Here is an 18,743-nt window from a genome sequence, read left to right on the forward strand (position 1 = left end):
TATGGAGAGATGAAGAAAAGCTACTGGGGAGTTTTCTAGCAACGAAATAATTTTCAAGATCTGATTGAAGGAATTGTAATTAAGAGCTTTGAAATATATTCATATCTAAGAAGGAAGAATTCAGAGCCCAGCATTTGTAGACATAATTTAAGACAGAATGTGCTTTTGCAGTTAAGAGATTAGGGGTTGAACCTTAATTATATAAGACAAATTAATTGCATAATTGCATTCTCTCTCTCTGTGGCTGGAGAAGAAGTAATGAATTAAACAGACTTGTTATGAATCATTTGCAGTCTCCCACATGATTTTTTTTCCCACAAGGTATTAGCAGATGTGTATAGGTATGTCTCCGTATGGGGTTACCAAACTCTGGGTACCAAATTTAAGGAGAGACATGGGCAAGCTGTAGTGTGTACACCTGAGAACAACTAGGGTCAGGTAGGGACTGAGCAGCATGTGATACAAGGTCCTTAGCTGGTAGAAAAGGAGATTTAGGAAGAATATGATAGTAATAATATATTTATATGGCACTTTATGGCTTATAAAATACTTTTGTGGTTATTGCTGTTCAAGTTATTCCCCATGACTCTCCATTACCCAATTTTGGGGTTTTCATTTTTCTTTTCTTTTCTTTTCTTTTCTTTTCTTTTCTTTTCTTTTCTTTTCTTTTCTTTTCTTTTCTTTTCTTTTCTTTTCTTTTCTCTTCTTTTCTTTTCTTTTCTCTTTTCTCTTCTTTCTTTTTTTTTTGATTAAGCAATTGAGGTTAGGAGTCACATAGTTAGTAACTATCTGAGGATGGATTCAAAGTCAGGTCTTCCTCGCTGCAGGCTGGGCACTCTCTCCACTGTGCCACCTGGCTGCCCCCATTTTGTTTTTTTTTTTTGGGGGGAAGATACTGGAGTGGTTTGTCATTCCTTCCTCCAGCTCATTTTTCAGATGCAGAACAGAGGCAAATGGGATTAAACAATTTTCCCAGGATCACATAGCTTTTCTGAGTCTTTCTATTCCCAAGTCCAATGCTCTATCTACTGTGCCAACATAAATATATTACCTTACTTAATACTTATGACAACCTTGAAAGGTAGGACCTTAGATAAAGAAATCAAAACTCACAGAGATTAAATAAATGTCCCAAGGTCACCCAACTAGTAAGTGATTATGACTGTATAAGAACTCGGGTCTAACTGATGCCAAGTCCAGCACTCTATCCAAAATGTCTATTTGCATATCTCCAAATATTTGAAGTTTATCACAGGAGATAATAATAATTCATATTAATATGACACTTTACATTTTCAAAATTTTTCCCTCTTACAATAATTACATGAGATAGGTAATATGATTATGAATACCATTTTATTAATTAGGCACATAGTATTTACACAAACTATTTTTCTTTTTTGTGAGGCAATTGGGGTTAAGTGACTTGCCCAGGGTCACACAGCTAGTAAGTGTCAAGTAACTCAAGTCCTCCTAGTTCCAGGGCTAGTTCTCTATTCACTGCACCATCTAGCTACACAAACTATTTTTAACAGACTATTTTCAATATCGTCTTCTATTATGATGATTGACCCTTTTTCCCATCCCACTACCATCACTGTAGAAGCATAGTGGGGCAACATGGGACTGTGAGACATCTTATGTATTTCTTTGTTTTATGAGTTGTAGTAGTAAAACAATCCATCCACAATCATTCAGTCTTTTGCTGGTAACTCTTTCAATATGGGTAGGCTGATCCCCAAAGTATTATTACAACAAATAATACGAAAGATACCCTCAAAGAGACACATGAAGGTACAAAGATAAGGTTCAGTCACCTACTGAAAATGATTGGAAATCACGCATTGGAAGCCTCCTAATATGAAGAATCTTAAAAGAAAGCCCCCAGCATGGTGGATAAACTCCCTATGGAGGATTTATGGGAGAACATGAACAAGAGTTAGACAGGATTAGAAGCTATGGATGAACAGTTTGTGACAGGAGCAAGGGAAGGAGGAGGAAGGACCTAAAATGGCAAAATTACAAATTCATTGAGGTGACAAAATATTGCAATAATACAATGCCATCTTGAATGTCAGAATAAACAAAAAAATCCACAAAATAAGATGGAAAGCAGTAAGAAGTACTACTCTGAATCTTACCTTCTAACTGTATTCTTTCTCTCAAGAGAAAAAGAAAGAAAATAGGAGGCATAACTCCAATATGAGCACTACCTCCTAAGACAGATGTAAACTTATTATCATAGTGATGGGGGGTATAATAGCATATGGTTCTTATTGCCTGTTATATGCAAATGAGCCAAAGAAGATCCATTTGCTTAGTTGATACATGAACTTTGAGATTTTAGTGTTTAATTAAGGCAAGGGTGGTTGCTTTCATTTGTCAGAGCCTGTGAATGGCCACAGTGAAATGTGCTGAGTGGGCTGTCCTTCCTTAGCATGAAGTCATTGAGAGCTCTTGGGCTGGAAGAAAGAGCGGCCTTATTTCTCTTTTGTCCTAAGCAGACTGATGGAGTACCATGCAGGAAATCAGAATAAATTAACTCTATTGAAAAGGGAACATTGGACCCAGGACTGTTACAGCCTGTAAGCCCAATAACACATATTCACCATGATGAGGGGTGGGCTATTAGCAATTTGCCAAGCTTATTCTACTGGAGTCTCTGACACTCAAAAGCACACCAGGCCATCTCAGTAACAGAACAAGAAGTCAAAATATGTAATGTTCTTCTGCAAAAAGGTTATACAAATGATGTAAATAATAAGAAAATCCTTTAACGGTCAACAGTGGTTGCTACTAACTACATATAGCCCTTCAAAAATAGAGTCCTGATAAGTCAGTTCAATTCAGACTTTATTAGGCACCTATTATATGACAAGTCACTCTGGTAGAGCCTTACTGTTGGATAGTCATTCAGTCATGTCTGACTCTTTCTTACCCCATGGACTGTAGCTCACCAATACCATCCACGGTGGTTTTCTTTGTAAAGATACTGGAGTGGTTTGCCATCTCCTTCTCCAGTGGATTAAGTCAAATAGAGGTTATGTTACTTGACCAAGGTCACATGACTAGTAGGTATCTGAGGCTAAATTTGAACTCAGGTCTGACTCTAGTCCAAAAAGCACTTACAAATATCTTCAGAAACCAAAGATAATCAGAGCAAATGCTCATTTTCACTATTTTTTTCTGGCCTTCAAAATGCTTCTGGTCCAGCTCTCTAACCACTGTGCTACTTAGCTGCCCTTCTGTAGAACCTTAGTACATGTGTAACCCAGGATAAGGCCTTTCATCTGTCTCAGTTTTCCAGTCTGAAGAATGGGGATAATCATAACACCCACCTTGTGGAGTTATGATGACAAAATTAGATGACATTTGTAAAAATTTAGAAAGCCTTATGGTACTTTGCAAATGCTATTATTCTTATCATCATCACCATCATTTATTATTATTATTATTAGTGAGTGATATGCCTAAAGCCTAGGTATAACTATAGCCCTTCCCATTTCAGGAAGCTCCCGTAGCTCCCTCTTTCCTCTCAGTTAAACTATAGACTCCTTATTAAAATCCTACATGACCTGGCACCAAGCTTCCTTTGTAGACCAGCCTCATGTTTCTCTTCTTTTACTCTCTCATTGAGCTCCATAAGATACCTTTTTACACCTCATCCATGTCTTTCCATCTCTGTCTTTAATGCTTTTGCGTAGTCTGTTCCCCACATCTGGCATGAACTCTCTTCCCAATTCTACTTCTTAACATGTTCGCCCTTTAAGAGTCCCTCTTCATTTCCAAATCTTAGCATCCCTGATTTACTTCAAAACTCATCTCAGGGAAGATCTTGGTGTAAGTCTTTCCTAAACTTATTAACTGCTACTGCGTCCCTTGTCCCTTTCCACTGAAATAAATGTGTCCTTACTGTCTGCATATCTTTTCTACTTATTTATGAGTCTTCTTGATATATTCCACTTAAATTTCTGACTGTTTTGCATTTATATTTGTATTCTCAGAGAAAACAGCCACTAGCCAAGTGCCTTAAGCAGGTTCTTAATAAATGCCTGTTGATTCACTGGTTCATTGACTTATGTGTGAAAGACCTCAGGTAGATACAATGCTTAGTTACTTAGTAGATTTACAGAAACAATTGCTTCCTTAACTAGAAAATTTTAGGCCTTAGTAAAAAGCAGAAGTAGCCATAGAGAAAGTCAGTCAGTTTATTTCTCCCTTCATTTCTTGTCTATTCTGGATATGGACCTGGCAAAGAAGAAGAGGAAAAAAAATATTGATATTGCTTAGAAAAGGCACACGAAATGTCCCACTAGGGAGGCAGAAAATCAAACTGAACAAAAAAGTAACAAATAAAAACAAATTAAAAAAAAACATGTCCTCTGAGGAATTAACAAACTTAAAGGTACTTCGGAGAAATCTAACTGCTAAATTAAAAATAAAGAAAAGGAGATTCACAAAAGTAAAACAAGTCAGTGCAATGGAAAACTGTTCTGGCCTTGGAGTCAGAAGACCAGAGTTCAACCCCAGCTTCTGAAATTTGCAAGTTTATAACTATGGTCAAGTCATTCATACACTGAGGTCCTTTGTTTATTTCTGTCGTTTGAATGGAAATCATCCTACTATTATTGGCTGCTCCACAATACTGCTTTCAGGAAGGTGCTTTCCAAATCGTAAAGTACTATAAAATGTAACATTATCATTTCCCAGGATGAGAGCTGTTTTTACAATCCTATTTCAATTTGATTTCTATTACACAATGCTACTACCAAATAAATGATGACAGGCAACAAACATTTATTGAGGTTTTACCATACGCCAGGTAAGTGCTAGGGCTAAAAATACAAGCAAAAATCAAGATGGGCCCTTCCTTCAAGGAGGATACATTTGAATGGAAGAAGAAAACATGAAAAAGGGAGTTGAAAATATGGGAAGAGAAGATACTCATGAATCTATGGTATGGAAGTATACTTAGGAGGGCAGTGTAGCGTGGCTGGTCTGGGCTTGTCCCTAAAATGGAGACCCTTGAAGGACATTAGAAATGGGATAAGAGTGAGAAGGTCCTAGGCTGAGAGGGATGTTAGAGATGGAAACAAATATTCAGCAAAATAAACATTTTTAGAAAAAAAAATTGGTTGCCTTCTCAATACATACATTTGATATTTCTGTATACTAAGCTGAATGAATTAAGAAGACTAATTTTGAATCATGGAAGATACATATTTTTTTCTTAGAAAAACACTCACCTAGCTTTCTAACCTTTTTTTTTTTTCCAAAATGCTACATCTTTATGTATCTAGTTCTGTGGCTGAGGAAAATAGCAGCTTCCTATGAAATTGTAGTAAGACCAACAGATGGACATATAGATAAGAGAAACTTATTTGCTAAAGATTTTTAGCTAGAATAACCTTCAAAACCCAAATTGTGAATGGATCTACATGTTATATAAACATTTCAAATTGTTCAAGTGACACATTTAATACCTGATAAATTTAGAGGTAGAATGGACCTTGGACATCATCGACTCCAACCTCTCATTTCACAGATGAGGAAACTGAGGTCATTTCTCTAAGATTTCTGAGGTATTAAGAGGAAAATATAATCATATTTGAATCTAGCTTCTTTGATTTCAGATCTATCCTCTTGCCACGGAACCATAATGTCCTGCATTCAATGAACTAACAGTACTGAATATCAATGTAAAGATGATACACCCAACATATATTTCTGTTTTATCAAATACATGTTATGCCTTGTGTTAAATCCATCACTAATGCAGAGTCATTCTCAAGTGACCCAGTGCCTTAATCTTGCTTGACTTTGGGGAAGGTGAATCTACAAGAGAAGGCAGTATGCATGTTCTCTAATCATATCTCTTTAAGCCCTAATCTTTTCTCCTCATAAAGAGTACAAGGCAGTAGTTGCCACACCTGCTCAATCACCCCATCTCGTCAGTAGAATTGTGGGCCAATCAAAACACTTAGGAAAGAGCTGAGGGGACTCTAATCCCACCTCTTCACAATTAAACCAATCAAAATACCTTTGCCCTTATATGGAAGACTCTAACTCCTATCTATAAATGCAGATCATTCCTCTAATGAAGGCTGGCCCAGTAGGCCTACCCACCAATACATTTCTGCCTCAGTGTATTATAAGAAAAACAAAACAAAACAACAACAAGAAAGAAAAGCTCTTAAATTTTCTCTTTTTAAGTTTTATTTCTTTAATCAGGGCAAAGTCCCAAACAAAGAATTTTCCTTTTGACAGATTACTCTGTGGATATGTGAGGCCTAGGATAAGGAATACCAGAGCTCAAATCCAGACCTTAGGTACTTCCTCCCTATGTGATACTGGGCAAGTCATTTAAGCTATCTCACCCTCAGTTTCCTTGTGCACAAAACAGGGATAATAGCACCTACCTCACAGGGCTGTTGTTAGGATTAAATGTGATACTTGTAAAGCGCTTAACATAGTGCCTGGCTCATAATGAGCACTTGTAAATGTTTATTATTATATTATTATTTACTTATAAGAACATAATACTCAATACTTCAATTGGATCTGTGATCTCATTGGTGTGTTTCCTCAACTTAATACAGTTGAAAACTGAATCATGCTAACTGATTTTGTAGGCTCTTGGTCATTGCAATGGAGGGATAGGGTCCACCCAACAAACTGGCAAATTTCCTTTCTTTCTCCTGATATCACCAGATAATAGTGAGGTGTAAAGACTGTCTATCACTGTCTCTTACTCCCTTTTTCTTGCCAAGTGAACAGCCAATTTTTTCCCTCGCTTGTACATTTTCTTGCCCGCTGATAAGTAATGTATTGTAATCTTGTCACACCCACCATATGCCTTTCTGTTATCCTCTCATGTTCAGCTCTTCCAGGATAGTTGTTTTCATTGACTTGCCAACATTATTACCATAGCTAGCATTTATTTAAAGATTGCAAAACATTTTATATATATTCCATTAGTAATGCTGTGAGGTAGGCATTATAAATATTATTATCTCCAGTTTACAGGTGAAGAAATTGAGTCTCATAAGGATTAAGTGACTTGTTTGGGATCACACAGATATTATCTTTAAAATGTAAGCCTCTCAACTCTAGGTGCAGCACCTTTGTATCTACTTATGCTGTATGACTGAATTAATGACATTTGCCCTAATAATTTCAATAAGGATTATGTCCATGCATTGTAGAAGTTCAAAAATGACATTTAGATTTGATCAGTTCTTCCTATCTATTTAAGTCATGACATGTAATAGCAAAGTCCTCTCTAAAAGAATGATTATATAGCAAATCACCATCTTCACATAAGAGAGACAAAAAGAGAAAACATATACGAGAGGTATCTAAAGGAAAAGGATATTTTTTTACTGTCACCAGGAATTAAGAGGCATGCTGTAGTCTGAGTCCTGATTAGAGTGATAATATGGCAACTCCCCAAATGCATTCCCATTTTCCACTTTTTAGAGGAAAAATCTGTCTTGTGATATGCATTATGGTTGTTATCTAGACCTCCCCACCTCCCCCCCAGGTGGTGATTGGTAGGGAAGTGAGAGTTATCTCTTCTTTCCATTATCAGATTTACACTTCGGGACTTTTAGGTACTATAATTGATTAAAGAGGAAAAAAAGGGAAGAGACTCTGATTGATGCCATGGCTGACTTGGTATATGTTCTTATAGAGATAAGGATCTACATTTCATGGACTTGTCCGGTTTTCTGAGAAACACTTTTTTATGTATGATGACAAAATCATACAAAGGAGAAAGAAAATGTCAAGGTCTGCTCATGGGCTGAATTCCTCATTTAACCATCCCATCTGTGGCAGTATACACCTCCAAAGCATGTTTTACCAATGAGGAAACTTAAGTATGCTTATACAGGTAGGTATTAAGTGGCAGAGTCAAGATTGTAGCACAGATCCTTTGACGGCAAGTTCAATCTTATTTCTTTCCTTTCTCCTGATATCACCAGATAATAGTGAGGTTTAAAGACTATCACTATCTCTTACTCCCTTTCTCTTGCCAAGGGAACAGTCAATTTTTTCCCTCACTTGTACATTTTCTTGATGAAATTCTTTCTTCTGGTTCTTCCTGGTAAGCCCGCTGATAAATAATGTGTTGTAATCTTGTCACACCCACCATATGCCTTTCTGTTATCCTCTCATGTTTAGTTCTTCCAGGATAGTTGTTTTCATTGACTTGCCAACATTATTACCATAGCTAGCATTTATTTAAAGATTGCAAAACATTTTACATATATTCCATTAGTAATGTTGTGCGGTGGGCATTATAAATATCATTATCTCCTCTTTAATGGCTAGCATTTATATGACACTTTAAGGTTTTCAAAGCACTTTAAAAGACTATTTCAATTTATCTTCACCACAACACTGGGAAGTAAGTGCTATTATTATCCCTACTTCATAGATGATGAAATTGAGGCTGATAGAGACCGTTGACTTGCCCTAGTGGAATACAAACAGATGAGGCAAGATTTGAACTCAGGTTTTCTTAACTCCAAATCCAGTACTCTTTCCCTTGGGCTACCTAGCTGCATTAATTTCCTTAATCATGGGACACATACCCAATATGTATTTGAGGAAGACTAAATCTCCCTAAGCATAACCTGTCACAAAACCCTTCCTCAAAGAGGTAAGCACTCCATTGGCATGGAATTCAGGAACCCAGGATCACCTCTATGCTATGATGATAATGAGTATTGGGATGAATTTGTGTGGAGGATATTAGATATGCACATATATTCTATATGTACATATAGAATATGCATATGTATTCACACATAAACACACATATGTACATAGATTGTCATTAAGGTACATTTATATGTACATGTGTATGTACATTGTGCATTCATATGAGGAAGTGTATGAGTTCATTCTTGTAGTGAACTACTTTGGTAGATTTAGAGGAAAGCAAGTTCTACCAATGTAGAGTGGAATCCACTCTGCAAATTATAGTTTTTGAGAATTGCCTGAGGCACTGAGGTTAAAAATGGCTTGCTCTCTGGGACAGCTAGGTGTTGCAGTGGATAGAGCACCAGCCATGGATTCAGAAGGACCTGAGTTCAAATCCGGCCTCAGACATAACACTTACTAGCTGTGTGACCCTGGGCAAGTCACTTAACCTCATTGCCTAGGGCCCCCCCCAAAAAAAATGACTTGCTCTGGGTCACACATAAACATCGGAGGAAGGAATAGAACCTATGTCTCACTGACTCTGGGATTGGCTCACTGGCCATGGAACCATCCATACTTTCATTTTTTTTCATATACTTCTTACAGTGAATTTAAATCACATTTTGAATTTTTACTTAAATAAGTAGTACAGAAAGCATTTAATAATAACTTCAGAAACCAAGATTAGTCAGAACAAATGTTTATTTTCAGTGATTTTTCTGGCCTTGAAGCTAAAAATGTTACTGTAAGATTTAGAAGAGAATTAAACATAATTTTTCCTTTGATTTTATTCTTTATTTGTTTTTGCTGACAGTAGGGGGAAAATAAGTAAATATAAAGCCTTCACAAGCGATTTTTTTTCAACTAATATACATGTTTTGCAAGGACTCCCTAACCATTTTACTTCTAATTTTAGTGAATTGACCTATTTTTAATTCTAAAAGTTTCCTCTTCAAATGTTGAGAAAGCTTACCGGGTTTCATGTTTTTCTTAGATAAAATGTTTCTGCAAATACACACACACACACACACACACACACACACACACACACACACACACACACACCCAAAGTCTTGTTTAAGGCTTAATGGATTACATTTTGAAATAAATACCATTCTACTTCTTAACAAATTCTAACCATTTTTCCTTTCAGGCAGATAATAGAAGCCTGATTCTTTTTCATCATCAGGTATAGACAAATCTGAAGTATTTGATTCATTGATATTTTCATGAAAGAAACCTAATAATAATCATAATGTTTTTCTCTTCATTTTAATTAACCTTTGTGTTTTGTTAGTGTTCATGTTAATTAGATTTCAAATCAATTCAATATTGATTAACCACCTAATATATACACAGAAGTATGTTAGTGGCTGAGGATACAAAGAATAATGACAATCTTTGACTTTCAAGTACTCGTGATTCCATGGGGTTGAAAGTATATGCTTAGCACATGTTTAAAAGAAAGATTTCAATAGTTTAAGTGGTGTCACTAAAATGTGAAAATCTTTGAATACCTGCATAGCAGTAACTGATACTAACCAAATTCAAAGATTGCCCTGGTACCCTGAAGTTAACTTCTTCCACCCAGTTTTAATATAGGCTGGTCTTTTTTTTTTCCATAAGTGGCATTGAATTAAGATACTGTACCTCTTTGTCTATTGATACAAAACATGTTGTCTATTAATAGCTCATTATTGTTATTGGTTTAGTTTGTTTGTTTTAAAATTCATACCGTGATGGATTTGGAATTGGAACAAAATTTTAAGGTCTTCTAATATAATTTTGTTCAGTTATTTCAGTTGTGTCTGACTCTTCGCTACCCCATTTGGGTCTCAGCAGAGATATTGGGGTGGTTTGCCATTTCCTTCTCCAGCTCATTTTATAGATGAGGAAACTGAGGCAAACAGAGTTAAGTTACTTGCCCATAGTCACATAGCTAGTTAGTGTCTGCTAATATTCTACTTCCTTAGCTACCTAGCTGCCCTCTAATGTAAAACCTCAACTTTTTACAATAAAAGATTTAGGACCCATTCAAAATTTGCCATGGATTGGGAGATATTCTTATAGCATATTTGTTTTTTGTGTTGTTATTTCAAATATGCAACTCAGTTGGATAGGTTAAGGTTTTTAAACACTTGAATGTGTTCCTAAAATAAAGCCGAGAGACTGCATCATCTGATTACAGATATTTTGGAAGTTTTTGTAAACTAGAATTTTTCACCAATGCCATGTATAACTTTGAAATTTAGATAATATCTTAAATAAGCTTGATTAAAATTGAAATGTGGACACCAGGGCCCTGTACTTTGATTATCTCTCTGAATCATTAGATTTTCACAGTGTTCAAAGAAGGAGGTTCAGTGATGAAAGATTTAAATAGTGTATTAATTAACTCCATAGCAAAATAGACCCACCTAGTAAGTTCTGAAAAGTTTGATAGGAGACAATACTAAGTTTGCTCATTGTAAAATACATATCAGCTCTTCCCGTTTTCTATGGAAATTGCTTCTTCAATTTCCCCAGTCTCCTAGTTTTGGAACCTCTTGGGAAAACTGACTCACTAATTTTTTGGTTCCATTACTCCAAATCTTATGGAATGGAAAACTTACAGTCTTTTATAGTAGGTTGTAATAGACATGTACTCAAATTTTAAAACTGGAATAAAGAACTTTGGAATCATAACAAAATTATGCTAGTTGATACATCAAGCTTTAATAGTTTGCTTCTCTAAATACTAAGGCAGGGTACCATGAATGTGGAATACTGTTTATGGTTTCAGACTGAAAAGAGGTAAATATGGTATCATAGCTATTCTTGAGATTCAGTGAGATAATACCTTTTTAACAAAAACATGATTCTAGACTAATAATTAACATACAAAATAAATTAAACATTGGTGGGGGCATATTATATATCAAGAAAGTCTTCTAACATGAGAAAACCTAGTGAAAATATGTTGGAAAGCATTTAGCTATAGTTCAAGAAGGGATGGGGGAATAATTTTATTTTTATAGTACAGGCATCCTGGGCCAAAAGGGGAAACAGAGGAAAAGTTTGCGAAACAAATCACAAGGAAACATGACATGATGACAGAAAAGATGATAGGCTTTAATTATCTGGATATCTTTTGGAGTTCTCTTTGTCAAATCAAAGCAGCTTATAACTTTTTAACTTTATCCTTCAAAAGATAGAGAGAGAATGAAATTCTGAAACTGAGATGTAAGAACTGGTTTCTGGTTTTAAAATTATTGGGGTGTGGGGACTGATCAGTCTCTCCTACATTTTGCTTAATAAGGGAAAGGAAATTTAAAAAATAGTCTAACATGAGTCTGTTAGTTCCTAAATAAGTCAAACTCATAAGTGGAGGAAATAAGGTTATCTTTAAGCAAGATAAAAGCATTACCACGCTGTGACCCTTGGTCATCCATTTCTGAGGATATAATGTCCAACAGGAAAATTACAGAAAAGTTTTTGGGTTTTTTTTTTTAATTTTCAAGAGGAATAAAAAAGAGGGAGAGAATCATACAGGGAGTGAGGACTAGTCATGAGGCACAAGATGCCCTTGGCAGTCCAAGCAAGAAAACTCACCTCAATCTGGTTGTTTTACCCTTCATAATCTTACTTGCCAAAAAATCTTAATGAAAGAAGCAAGAACATTTGTTAAGCTACATCTTTTTAGAAGTAAGGTCCCAGCTTGGGACTAAGGGTGAGGCTCATCTCAACCTAATTGAATGTAAGTGCCTCAAGAATAGGAATGGAAGGATATTGCTAAAATTATGACTAATAGGATTATTTAGTGGGAAGGGCAGGTAATTTCACTGTCAAATTCAAACTGATTTCAAAGTTTATTGAAAGGACAGTTAGAATCTCATAGGCTAAAACTAGAAATGTCTACTAAGAAGGAAACACTTAAGATACAAAGGTGACACAATTCTAATGAAAGACTAAAATGGGAGTTACTTGGAAGGAACCAATGTATCTTCATAGGGAATTCACTTGTTAATTTAGATTTTAAATATAAATGTTTATGAGGGTAGCAAGACATTTCATCATCATGAGAAAACAGTGTCTAAATTTCAAAATGAGCTTTTCTGTTAAGATAACCCAAGGACAAAAAAGGCTTATTTTATTGGGACTTACAATACATTTTATTTATTTCACTAAATATTTCCCAATTATGTGCAAAATGTTTTAACAATCATTCATTTTTTTTTAAAAAATTGAGTTCCAATCAATTTCTCTCCCTCACTCCTGCCCCTCTCCTCTTCTTGAGAAGGAAAGCAATTCAATATCAGTTATACATGTCAAGTCATGAAAGACATATTTTCATATTAGCCAAATTGTACGAGAAAATACAGACTTTTTTCTTTTTAAAGAAAAAGACAGTAAAGAAAATGTATGCTACAATCTGCATTCAGAGTTCATCATTTCTTTCTCTGCAAATGGATAAAAATTTTTTCATGGGTCCTCTGGAATTGTCTTGGATTATTGTCTTAATCAGAATGGGTAAATCTTTCATAGCTGATCATTGTTACAATATTGCTGTTACTATATTAAATGTTCCCTTGGTTCCTTTCACTTCATTTTATGTCAGTCATCTAAATCTTCCCATTCTTTTGTTTTGTTTTGTTTGTGTTTTGTTTTCTGAAACCATCCTGCTTGTCATTTCTTATAGCACAATAGTATTCCATCTAAAATTTGTTCAGCCATTCCCCAATTGCTGGTGATGCTGGTGGCTGTTCAGTCATCTCAGTCATGTCTGACCCTTCATGATACCATTTGGGGTTTTCTTGGCAAATATGCTGGAGTGGTTTCATATTTTCTTCTCCAGTTCATTTTATAGGTGAAGAAATAGGCAAATAAGGTGAAGTGACTTGCTCATGATCACATAAGGTAGTGTCTGAGTCTGAATTTGAACTCATGTCTTCCTCAGTTCAGGTGCAGGACTCTATCTATCGATCCACCTAGCTACCAAACTGATGAATATCCTCTCATTTTCCAGTTCTTGGCCACAACAAAGAAAGCTGCTATAAAAATTTATCTATAAATATGCCATTTTCCCTTTTCATTGATGTCTTTGGGATACAGACCTAGTAGTATTATTGCTAGGTAAAAGTGTGTAGAAAGTTTTGCAGATCTTTGGGATTTGTCCTAATTTTGGCTGCATTGTTTTCTTTGTACAAAAGCTTTTTAATTTCATGTAATCACAATTATCTCCTTTACTTCCTGTGATCCTCTTTGTCTCTTGTCTGGTCATAAACACTTCCCTTATCCATAGATATGACAGGTATGTTTTTTTCCCATTCTTTCCTAATTTACTTATAATGTCACCTATTGTGTTTAACCATTTATCCATCTTGACCTTAGCTTGGTATAAGGTGTGAGATTTTGCTTTATGCCTCGTCTCTTCCAAAGTGTTTTCCAGTTAAAAGGCTTATTTTTTAAGCATCTTTATTGCCTATGTGCTGTTGTTAGTGGTGGTGCTGGTGATGGTAGTGGTGGTGCTACATTTATAGTTGTAGTTATAGTTTGAGCTATATTAGGAGGAAAAGCATGATCAAAGAATATGTAAGAATGCTGTTTGGGAGAGATGGGACAATGAGAATTGTCAATAAGGTGAAAAAAGAGTTACTCAAGTCTTATTTTGGGTCTATTCTGCCTTATACTGGAAATGTCAATAGAAAAATGACTAAGAAGAAATTGCCCAAGATAAATAAGAAAATAGTAAGAAACAGCCTAATTGTCTTTAATGAATTCAAACTTCCTGATCCATAGGAAATAACTTGCAGTAGTGATTACTGAACTACTTTTAAGGATATTTGAAAGATCATCAAATAGGGGAGATGATATAAGATTGGAAAAAGACCACTATCTTCATTTTCAAAAAAGAGTAGATAACAGATTCAACCAAATTATAGGCTAATGAATTTGACTAAGTTTTCTGGAAAATTCTGGCACAATTCATTAAAAATAGTTAGTGAGTGTCAAGAAAGGAAAGCAGTGGTTACAAAGAACCAATATGACTACATCAGGAAAAAGATAGTAGCAGAATAATGTTACATATAGATAAAATTTGTTGAGATTTTTGCCAAATATATGATCCGATATTCTATACTATTCTTATGTATACTAAGAAATATGGGGTACATAGTGATATTATTAACTATATTTAGAACTAATTAGAGGACCAGGCTCAAAGAGTGGTCTAAAGATGATGTGGTAGGAGGTCACCAGAAGAGTACCCTAGGGATCTGTGTTTGAAACTGTAAAATGTGGCCTTGTCATCAATGATTTGGATAAAGCCATAGATTTTATAGTCATATTTATTTTACAGATGACAAGGCTCAGAAGGATAGCTAATGCATTGAATGAATTGGGTTCAGTTACTTAAACAAAAACTGATCCTTGCAGCTCCACGTTGACTTAGAAAACCACACAATTAACATTATCTGTGTTGTATTGCATTTTTTGTTAACTTTGTTTAAAAAATTCCCAAGTACATTTTAATTTAGTTTGGATGCACTCAGCACTTCAGGAAGGCCTTGGGTTTGATAAGTATGGGTTAGAGAATTGGGCTGAACCAAATAAGAAGAAATTCAACAAAGAGAAAGTTAGGCCTAAAATTTGGGTTCAATATAACATTTTTTTTTCCTTTTTATGCATGACCTTAGAAGGCAGAATTAGGAGCAATGGTTAGAACTTGCAAACAGTCAACAATCTTCTTTGAGGCCACAAAACAAAACAAAATAAAAACAAAGAAATCAAAAAACCCAAACCCAAACAAACAAACCAAAAAACTCTTCTTTAAAAAAATATTTTTAGTTTGCAACATTCACTTCCATAAGATTTTAAGTTTTAAATTTTCTCACACTCCCTTTTGTCCTCCACCCCTGAGCATGCAATCTGATATAGCTTCTACTTATACATTCGTATTAAGCATATTTACCCATTAATGATTATGTAATGAGCAGTTAGAACTAATGGGAGGAATCATGAGAATGAAGCAATAAAACAAAACAAAAAAGGAAGAGGAGAGCAAATAGTATGTTTCCATCTGCATTCAGACTCCATATTTCTTTCTTTGGATATGGATGGCATTTTTCATCATGAGTCTTTCAGAATTGTCTTAGATCCTTGCATTGCTGAGAAGAGACAAGTTTATGAATGTCAGTCATAAAACTGTGGCTGTTACTGTGTACAATGTTCTCCTGGTTTTGCTCACTTCACTCAGCGTCAGTTCATATAAGCCTTTCCAGGTTTTTTGAAGTCTACCTGCTCTTCATTTCTCATAGCACAATGGTATTCTATTACATTGATATACCACAACTTATTCAGCCATTCCCCAATTGATGGGCATCTCCTCAATTTCCAATTCTTTGCCACCACAAAAATTGCTGCTATAAATATTTTTGTACATGTTTGCCCTTTCCCCATTTTTATGATCTCTTTGGGATACAGACCTAGAAGTGGATATTGCTGAGTCAAAAGGTATGCACAGTTTTATAGCCCTTTGGGCCAAAAAAACCCTTCTTAACACTCAGAGCTACCTCAAAGTGAAACAGGCTACCTTGAAAAGTGTTGTTTCTTCTACCTGAAAGTCTTCAAGCAGAACTGAAATACACTTTTTAATATCTTATAAGGGACATTCTTTCTGGTATGAGTTGGACTAGATGTCCACTAAGGTCCTTCTCTATTCTCAATTTCTGTCATTCTGTGATCTGCCCAATGTGATGGTTTGTTTTTCTTTGTTTAAAGGAATAGCTATTTTGGTAGTGATGGGTGGGGTATGGTGGAGTGGTTTTTGAAAAGTAATAATTAAAAAAAGAAATACATAAAATTCCACAGCATTAATATTTTTTGTTAAACATTAGCTCATAAAACATATTTATTAATATATTCATATATTCTCAAGGGGAAAAAAAATAGCAACTTTCTTCTAAAATTCTGAGTATCACAAGATAAAAGAGATGTGAATTTAAGTTGATGAAGGGGGATTTCCTTGATGGGTTGTCATGTGACTGAGTATACAAAGCCAACCAAAGCCTGCTGCCTTGCACTGTACACATGGCATACACCCTGCAAAGAAGAGCATGAAAGGGTCCTTAAATTGAGACAAAAACATGATTCATTGTGCCCAGCTGGCACACTGATTACAGAAATGTCAGCAAATTCCCTCAACCTCTGGAGAAGAAGGAGAAAAGAACAGGAAAAATAGTGAAAGGGACATATCAAGCTTCCCAAGAAGAAATAACCTAATAAACTTATGTGCTCTTTAGACTAATAAGAATAATAGCAGTCTGTTGTGAACTTTGGCCTTTTTGCTCAGAAGATAGAAATGCAGTTATCCCCTGGATAGATTTCATCAGGCAGGGAGATATATTGGATGAACTTTCACATGCCTTGCTGACCCCAAGAGTTGGAATAGAATTCCATAATCAAGTCTTAATGATTGCTTTCATGTAATATTTATGCACTGGCATTTGGCCTGGGATTCATCTTGCTGGTTTTGGTATCAAGCTACTTATTTGTTGTTCGTAGTGGTTACTGGCTGGCCAGCATAGCAGCTTTAAGCCCATTCAGCTATGTTAGCGCTTGTCTTCCTGGTAAAGCCTCAAGGAACTTACAAAGGTCTGCAAATGTTTTTACTTCAGAGGGCAGTTCCATATCACAAATTAATTTCCCTTTGAAAAACCCCTGGAGTATACAGGCCAGTGTTTACCTTTTCTTTTTCTTCATTCATTCAGGAGACTTGGGGGTCTTTGTAATATACTCCTGCAATCCCCAACAATTTCCTTCTTAATTTAATCAGACTGATAATGTCAGCTGAACACTAACTATTTAAAAGCAATCACTAAAGTCCATGCTGGTCACTTCTGGGGTGGGGAGGAAGGAAGCCAAGATTGCAGAGTATGGAAGCACTCAGCCAAGCTCTATCAATATTCCCCTTCAAACAACTTTAAAAAGAGAGATCTGTGACATGGAGGAGGACTGTGACTCTGAGACCTTGTGAATGAAACACCAGTGGTGGGATTAGGTGGTGGTAATAGAAGCAGTAGCACTTTGGGAGGTCTCAAGTCAGAGACAATAAAGGGACCTGGCAACTGGTGAGAAAGAGATTACAGAATACGCCTATGCTAGCACTGGATATAGGACCAGATGCTGTTGGGCAATCCATCTGCCTATATCCAATACTGGGTCACAGTTCAAAGGCAGAGAGGAACACATTCAGTGAATGGGGAGTGGAAATCCTGAAGGACAGCCCTGAATGATCAGGGACCCTGAGGAGCAGTACTGTTAGTGGTCCCAATGGAGGAAAGGACATTCCTGGGTAAGGACAAGGGCGCAGACCAAGTGATCAGTGACTACACCTCTCCCCAGATCACACCACCTTGGAAGCACTAAAAACTTACAACCCCACAGAGCTAGTTCTGAAAACAGCAGTGCAAAAAGTTTGAAGTTTGAGACAATGTCCCTCCCCTAACCCAACGCTGGAAACAGAAGCCCAACAAACCCAACATTAACATAAAGTTCTAAGTCAAAGAGAAAATACATGCAGACTTGAAATAAGTGGCTGGGGCAGAATTTATTATACCTCAAGTGAAGTAAAAAAGACAGGGATAGCGATCACGATCTCAGCAAAGCAAAAGCAAAAATAGACCTAATTAAAAAGGATAAGCAGCATCTTGCTAAAAGGTGCCACAGTCAATGAAGGAATATTAATACTAATATATATAATAAATGGCGTAACATGCACATTTTTAAAGGAAAAGTTAAATGAATTACCAGAGGAAACAGATAATAAAATTGTGTTGGAGGGGACCTCAACTTTTTTTTTTTCCATTTCGAGATAGAGAAATCTAACCATAAAAATAAAAAGGAAGAAATCAAGGAAATGATTTTAATTTTATAAAAGTTAGATATGATAGATCTCTGGAGAAAAATGAGTGGGAATAGAAATGGGAGTACTATTTTGTCAGCTGTCCAAGCCACCTTCACAAAAATTGACCATGTATTAGGGCATAAAAATCTCA

General features: G+C 35.8%; 1 protein-coding gene across 4 annotated transcripts in view; it reads left to right on the forward strand.

The window, feature by feature from the left end:
• Positions 1-18,743, forward strand: part of CHL1 (cell adhesion molecule L1 like) — a 288,040-nt gene that overhangs the window by 179,682 nt on the left and 89,615 nt on the right. The window lies entirely within an intron of this gene.

This window comes from Phascolarctos cinereus, unplaced genomic scaffold (genome assembly GCF_003287225.1).
Source record: "Phascolarctos cinereus isolate Bilbo 61053 unplaced genomic scaffold, phaCin_HiC Scaffold_4;HRSCAF=312, whole genome shotgun sequence".
Taxonomy (NCBI): domain Eukaryota; kingdom Metazoa; phylum Chordata; class Mammalia; order Diprotodontia; family Phascolarctidae; genus Phascolarctos; species Phascolarctos cinereus.